General features: G+C 42.2%; 1 protein-coding gene across 3 annotated transcripts in view; it reads right to left on the bottom strand.

Moving 5' to 3' along the window:
- The window catches only part of eci2 (enoyl-CoA delta isomerase 2), a 174,394-nt gene that overhangs the window by 140,646 nt on the left and 25,650 nt on the right, over positions 1 to 8,098 (bottom strand). The window contains exon 1 of one of the 3 annotated variants that reach the window (XM_043719488.1): positions 6,715 to 6,731. The exons of the other annotated variants lie outside the window; for them this stretch is intronic. The gene's annotated coding sequence lies outside the window, so the exon portion shown is untranslated. Of the gene's footprint in view, positions 1 to 6,714; positions 6,732 to 8,098 lie in introns of those variants that run through there. 3 annotated transcript variants of the gene reach the window in all.

Consider the following 8,098-nt stretch of genomic DNA (forward strand, 5'->3'; position numbering starts at 1 on the left):
AACTGGCTCAAAGGTAGAAGACAGAGGGTGGTGGTGGAGGGCTGTTTTTCAGACTGGAGGCCTGTGACCAGTGGAGTGCCACAAGATCGGTGCTGGGCCCTCTACTTTTTGTCATTTACATAAATGATTTGGATGCAAGCATAAGAGGTACAGTTAGTAAGTTTGCAGATGACACCAAAATTGGAGGTGTAGTGGACAGCGAAGAGGGTTACCTCCGATTACAACAGGATCTGGACCAGATGGGCCAATGGGCTGAGAAGTGGCAGGTGGAGTTTAATTCAGATAAATGCGAGGTGTTGCGTTTTGGGAAAGCAAATCTTAGCAGGACTTATGCACTTAATGGTGCGGTCCTAGGGAGTGTTGCTGAACAAAGAGACCTTGGAGTGCAGGTTCATTGCTCCTTGAAAGTGGAGTCGCAGGTAGACACGATAGTGAAGAAGGCGTTTGGTGTGCTTTCCTTTATTGGTTAGAGTATTGAGTACAGGAATTGGGAGGTCATGTTGCGGCTGTACAGGACATTGGTTTGGCTACTGTTGGAATATCGCGTGCAATTCTGTTTTCCTTCCTATTGGAAAGATGTTGTGAAACTTGAAAAGGGTTCAGTCAGAAAAGACTTACAAGGATGTTGCCAGGGGAAATCGCCTTAAATGTATGCTTTCTGGATATTGACCCTTTAGCCACTGGAAGTTTTTAAATTTATTTTATGCTTCCTAAACTCTTCATAATTTTATATAATTCTACCAAATCTTCCCTTAGTCTTTCTGCTTTAAAGGGGAAAAATCCCAACTTTTCCACTTGACTGGTTACAGGGATTAGGTGTTAAATTTAAATTTCTTCTCTCCAAATTTGCCACAACCTTTCAAAATGATGGTGCCTGGATTTGGACATAGTACCCAGCCAGACTATCCAGCCCACAGAGATTTTTACAGAAATTCGATATGCCTTCTGTTATGGACAAGGCCAGACCAAACCCCCTCAAAACATTTAAGAAGGTAGCCCAAACCCTAACTTGTCAAGTTGTTTTAAGCAGGTGTAGAGAGTGGATATTCCTGGAGTGATGCAGCTGGCCTAACTACTCAGTTTTAAACAAAACAGAATTTATTTATACATGAACAAAAGAAAACCGAATTTAGAATAACATAACTATTTGAAAACCCAACTGACACAAAAACGCAACTTAACAAAGAACTGTTCCAAATACCTGCAACATCCCATAAATAACCCTTGACAAAAAGATAAATTCAAACACAGGAGAGCTGTCAGAGAGAGAAGATCAGCATGGAGCTTTTCTTTGACCAGCAGCCTCAAAAACTGACTACTTGCTAAAACCCAAACCAAACCAAACTAAACCCTGAACTGGACACTCCCCTTCCATTGTACAAGTGTTTTAAAAGCTTTCGCAAGAAGACATTTCCAGACATATTGGAAAAACACTTCTGTCTTTATGACCCCTTTTGAAAAAAACCAAGGACAACATAACCTTGTTAAAGAAGCAGTATTGTCACATTTCATACAACATATAAATAAGGAAAAGTCACTTTTCACCAAAACGTATCACCTCACATTTTCCTGCATGGGAATTCATGCACATTGCACTGTGCCATGTGTCCACATATTACAACAGCCTGTCTAGGTCCTCTTGAAGTTTATTATCTTCTCATTCTTTATATGTCTTCTGCAAATTTCAAAATTGCACTCTGTACCTGTTAGTCAAAGGCACAAGGGTATAGCAAAAACAGCAGTCTTAATGCTTAAGAAACTCTAATGTATTTCTCTGCAGTCTACAAAATTGGCCATTCATCACAACTATTTTCCATCCCTCAACTAATTTTGCATCTATCTTGAAACTGTCTCTTTTTCTCCTCGAGGATTTTAATTTTGCTAACAACCTATGTAGTACATTAACAAATGCTGTATCACCCTCAGCTAACTTCATCAGAAACGTCAATCACGATAGTAAAGCAACAATTTGCCTGCTAGGTCTCCTTAAGTAACCCAAGTTTGCCTAAATGATCAAGATGGTCGTCTAGATGGCAGCAGAGTAGCAGCGTAACATACAGGCTCCACAGGCCAGGAGCCTGAAGCTCACCTACTCCACCCGCTTTTACATTTTCTTTCTCTGCTATTTTAAAGTTTCCAGTTATTATAATTATTATCAAGATTCATCTAACTTTCTTTTAACGGCTTCAGCGCATGGCTTCTCTGGCTTAGCGACGAGGTGGCTTCCAGTGGACCGGAGTGGCAATCTTTTCCTGGCATGGTGGTCTCGGCCCAGCGGGGTGGTCTTCTGGCAAAGCGGTTCTCGTCCCCATTTGGAAGTCTTCTTCGGTGCCGGCTTCCAAATACTCCAGCAGTCTGGCAGGCAATCTTATCCAGGAGTGGTGGTCTTGGCCCAGAATGGCCCTTTTCTTCGGTGGAGGCTTCCGGTCCATTATCCCAGTAGCCTGACATGGCAGTTTCATCCCAGCGTGGCAGTCTTGTTAAGGAATGGTGGTCTCATCCTGGTTGCATATTCCAGATATTCCATCATTTCTTAAATTGGCTTCCTCTGAGCCCAGGAGCTGTTAGCTGAACTGCGATGAACTTTTGGCTTAAATTTTACTTTTTAAAAAATCATTATGTATGACTTTTGTCATTAATATAAGCACCATGGTAGGGCTACTTAGAAAACTTTCACACATTTTTCATGTATAAGTACACTTACAATAAATTTCTATTCTATTCGAAGTGATATCATAATGTCTCCTGAATTCTAGTTTCTGAAAGCTTCCCTACCACTTAATGATTGGCCTATAATTGGCAAATGGACCATTTTTGCAATATCCCAGTCCATTGGCAAACCCCTAGATCTGAGTAAGATTGAAAAACTGCAGCCAACATCTCCATGATTACTACCCTTCATAAGCTAGGATGCATTCCATCAAGTCACTTATCCAGTTTATGCACGGTCGGCGATCATTGTACTACTTATTTTTATCACATGGAATCTCCTTTCCTACGTTGTTATGTGCCACAGCTTTGAAAAAGTCCTCTTCCATTACAAACATGCAAAGCACTCACTTAGTACCTCAGCTATACCTTTTAAGTCTACCAAAAGATCTCCTTCTTCTTGGGCACTAATTAGCCCAATCACATAGGACAAAACTTTTATTTTAAAAAGAATGCTGTTAATCATTCTTCACCATTTCTAAATTGTCAGAATGCTTCTCTGACATCCAATAATGTATCAGTAGAAATTTTCTCCAGTTAAACAAACAGGAAGATTGTAGCAATTGCCTTCAATCCGTGCCACTTTCTTGCCTAGCCACTCAATTAATCTGTCTACTTTGCACTATATACTTTCTCCTCAACCTGTTCAGAGAAATTATTACACACCTCTGGAACAGATGAGATTTGAACCCAAGGTATCAGGGTCAGCAGTAGTGACAATATCATTACGCCACAACACCATTTGCACTACATTAAGTTGAACTTTGGAGTTCTAGATGATGTCAAAATTTGTTTCCAACCATACATCTGCACTTAATGCTACTTCTGCAGCATCAGCTGACTCTACTACTCCTACCTCAGGTCAAATGTTAGTCACATGAAATTTCAACACACAGTAGACCCAAAGATCATGAAGCAGCAATACTGACATCAGGTAATTACAAACAGGAAAGGTAATTAAGAAATAAAAGGAACTATTTACAGTATGTATATAACAAAGTCTGTAGGTTACATTGGGCTGAACAGTCATACAGATGTACAGCATGGAAACAGACACTTCAGTTCAACTTGTCCATGCTGACCAGATATCCTAACTTTCTTATTCCAACCTCCCAACATTTGGACTATATCCCTCTAAATCCTTTTTATTCATGTACCCATTCAGATTCTTTTTAAATGGTGTAGTTGTACCAGCCTCCACCAGTTCCTCTGACAGCTCATTCCATACACACACCACCCTCTGTGAAAAAGTTGCCCCTTAGGCCCCCTCTTTCACCCGAAATCTATGCCCTCTAGTTCTGGACTCCCCTACCCTAGGATAAAGGCCAATCCTTTGTCTCATCTGCTACTCATTCCTGTCATCCCTCCTTCCATCAAAAATACCTTTCATTCTCAGTTAGAGTCCGTTCAACTGCTCCAGGTGCCCTTCTTCACTGTCACCACTTGCTGGAGGATGTACCAGCAAACTACTCGCTCCCTTGCTCAGTCACCATCACTACATGCTGCTTGAGATTCTGTCATATGATGACAAAACCCTCATCCATATCTTTGTCATCTCTAGTCTTGACTGTTCCAACATATGAATAGTCAACTTCCTAAGTTCTAGCCTCTAAATTTGATATCTCAGCTTCACAATCCCTATCCTAACGTATCAAACCCTATTAGTCTTCTGCTAGTAGGCCTACATCAATTCCTAATTAAGAGTTAAAATTCTGATCCATGATGTCAAATCCCTCAATGGTTTGACCCCTATCTCTTTAACCAAGTTTTTGGTCAATGGCCCTCATATCACCTTAAGTAGTTCAAATCTTGTCTGATGGTGTTCCTGTGAAAGACCTTGGGATATTTCAATATGCTAATTGTAATTGCTTCACATAAATATAAGTTATTAATTTGCTATAGCCTTTTATTTTATTATTGATCTACTCTTATTTCTCTATGCCTACTTATTTCCTTCAACTTCATTGTACTTTTCAAATTAATTGAGTTTTCCTTATTGTATCAAGCTAACATCTGTTAATTGTATCAATAAGGTCAAGTGTACACATGTGGAGAACACTAATTGGATAATGACTTGTGCATATCCAATAAGTGTAGGTTTTGCGAATACTCTGAAACAACCGAGTGAAGAGATAAGGATGTATTTATTTATAGGTTCCAGCATAATTATTTTCTGAAAACAAGCCCTCTGGGGTAGCTACAGTGTAACTGGCTACCTTTATTCATCAACATCTAAAGAAAAGGACAGACTTTGCTGTTGTTACATTGCATAGAACCAGAACTCTGGAGACTAAAGAGAGAGGCAGTATATAGCCTATTTGCCTGTCCAAAGAGACTGGACTATTGTGCTAAGCTCCCGTTTCAGTTAGGTTGCAGAGGACTCAGAGCTTTGGAAATTATATGGAGCAAAAGCAGAAGGCCTGCAAACCTTCTGGTCCCAAGTCACATATACAAGCTCACAGCCCTGATCCTTCATGGTCTGGTCTATGGCTTGTCTATTTTCTCAATAACAAAAAGGCAGGTTGATAAGCATGCCATTGGCAGATGGCTGTTTTCTTTAAAGAGATCCAGAGGTATCAAGGTTCAGTTTTGAAGTACTGTACTGCTTACAATGGTGTAGATAACCTGTACCTTGGACAGCCTTTCAAGGAGCAAATCTCTGGGGTCATATGACCTGGAGTTCTTCAGGATGTTCTGGGACATCTGAGGGGTAATTGACTAAGCTGCAGATTCTGGAGTAGCACTTTTATGTGTTTGTCATCATCCTGTTGCTGTGAATGCATCTGTGTTTGTTGGGGAAAAAAGGGTGAAATTCCTCCTACTCAATAGTGGGCACTCATCTCCCTTCTTAGCACAGATAGCAAAATCTTCTGCAGGAGGTAGGTCTTCTCACTTTGGAGACGTTCGAGGTTACATGACCTACCCTGCGAAAATATTAATCTTATGCAGGATCTGATTCACCATTCCAAAGCACTAGTTTCATGGCCAATTTCCTCTGCCATGGATGGGAAGCTGTTCCTTCAAAAACACAACCGTTCTTCTCCACATATAAAAATATTCTTGTTTGTTAGCTTTGATCTTGAATAAATAGAGAGTCACAAAGACTCTTTGGGATCGTTGAAAAGTCTACTAGTAATATCAATTCAGTTTTAGGAAAGAGATCCATAGGAGAGGGGAGGGCCTCCCCTATCAGCGTTCCGTAAAAACCATTCCCTCCGTGACTCCCTAGTCAGATCCACACCCCCCACCAACCCAACCTCCACTCCCGGCACCTTCCCCTGCAACCGCAGAAGGTGTAAGACTTGCGCCCACACCTCCCCCCTCACTTCCCTCCAAGGCCCCAAAGGAAACTTCCATATCCACCAGAAATTCACCTGCACCTCCACACACATTATCTATTGCATCCGCTGCACCCGATGTGGCCTCCTCTATATTGGGGAGACAGGCCGCCTACTTGCAGAGCGCTTCAGAGAACACCTCTGGGACACCCGGACCAACCAACCCAACCACCCTGTGGCCCAACACTTCAACTCCCCCTCCCACTCCACCAAGGATATGCAGGTCTTTGGAGTCCTCCACCACGAGACCACAACAACACGACGGTTGGAGGAAGAGCGCCTTATCTTCCGCCTGGGAACCCTCCAACCACAAGGGATGAACTCGGATTTCACCAGTTTCCTCATTTCCCCTCCCCCCACATTGTCTCAGTCAAATCCCTCGAACTCAGCACCGCCCTCCTAACCTACAATCTTCTTCCTGACCTCTCCGCGGCCCCACCCCACTCTAACCTATCACCCTCACCTGACCTCTTTCCACCTATCACATTTCCAATGCCCCTCCCCAAGTCCCTCCTCCCTACCTTTTATCTTAGCCTGCTGAACACACTTTCCTCATTCCTGATGAAGGGCTTATGCCCAAAATGTCGATTCTCCTGTTCCTTGGATGCTGCCTGACCTGCTGTGCTTTACCAGCAACACATTTTCAGTTCCAGAATTATTTACTTACTTCTTACAGACTGGGATTCTTTTCACAAAACATTCAAGAATTCTTTAACTCAACAGCAAGTTAGAGAGAGTAAAACACAGCAGCCAGTCCTGAAGCATCAAAAACCAGTCAGAACTAGTTGTCCCTTTTTAAAAAAAAATCAATACTCTGTGTGGTGGGCTGGTTAGCATTGGTCCTCTCTTGATTGACCAACTCAATACCCAACCAGGCTGCCAATCCTGGGTATTCGGTTTCAGGTTGTGCGCAAAGTTTGTTTAATGAGTAACTAAGTTGCATTATCCTCCAGACAGTTACAAACAAACAGTAAACATGTGTGTTTTTTTTTGCCGTTTTAAAACACACTGTTGGTCAAAGTTCAACTAACCCTAACCTCAGCTTAGTTCCATCAAAATAAAGAGAAAGATTTTTTTTAAAAGTTAGAACCTCTATAATTGTAAGACAGAGGAAGCTGCCTGTAGTCAAGCAACATGGCTCAAAAAAACGAAGAAAATTACCTTTGACAAGGTGTTGCACAGGAGGCTACTTAATAAGATGAGTCCATGGTGTCAAGGCAAGGCACTGGCATGGACAGAGGGCTGGCTAATTGGCAGAAGGCAGAGAGTAAGGAAAAGGGGGTCTTTTTTAGGAAGGAAGCTGGTGACTCCGAGGTCCACAAGGGTCCATGTTGAGACCACAACAATTCACGTTATATATTAACAATGTGAATGAAGGAACAGAGCATTTTTGCGAACTTTGCAGATGATCCTTGATGGAGCAAGGAGGGTGCTGACGTACTTAGATAGGCTAGGAGAGTGGAAGGAAGAATAGAAGCTTAGACTTATTTATAAATGGGAAAGGCTTCAGAAACCTGAAACACAAAGGAACTTGGGAGTCTTAGTTCAGAATCCTCTTATGGCTAAAGTGCAGGTTCATTTGGCAGGTAGGAAGACAAATGCAATGTTGGCATTCATTTCAAGAGGGCTCGATTACAAGGGCAGAGATAGAACATAGAACATTACAGCGCAGTACAGGCCCTTCGGCCCTTGATGTTGCGCCGACCTGTCATACCAATCTGAAGCTCATCTAACTACACTATTCCATATACATGCCCAATGACGACTTAAATGTACTTAATGTTGGCGAATCTACTACCATTGCAGGCAAAGCATTCCAGACCCTTACTACTCTCTGAGTAAAGAAACTGCCTCTGACATCTGCCGATATAGAGTCATAGAGAAGTACAGCATGCTGGTCAGCATGGACGGTCCAATCCGTCCATGCTGACCAGATATCCCAACCCAATCTAGTCCCACCTGCCAGCACCCAGCCCATATCCCTCCAAAACCCTTCCTATTCATATACCCATCCAAATGCCTCTTAAATGTTGCAATTGTACCAGCCTCTA

The sequence above is a fragment of the Chiloscyllium plagiosum genome, chromosome 29, assembly GCF_004010195.1.
Source record: "Chiloscyllium plagiosum isolate BGI_BamShark_2017 chromosome 29, ASM401019v2, whole genome shotgun sequence".
Taxonomy (NCBI): domain Eukaryota; kingdom Metazoa; phylum Chordata; class Chondrichthyes; order Orectolobiformes; family Hemiscylliidae; genus Chiloscyllium; species Chiloscyllium plagiosum.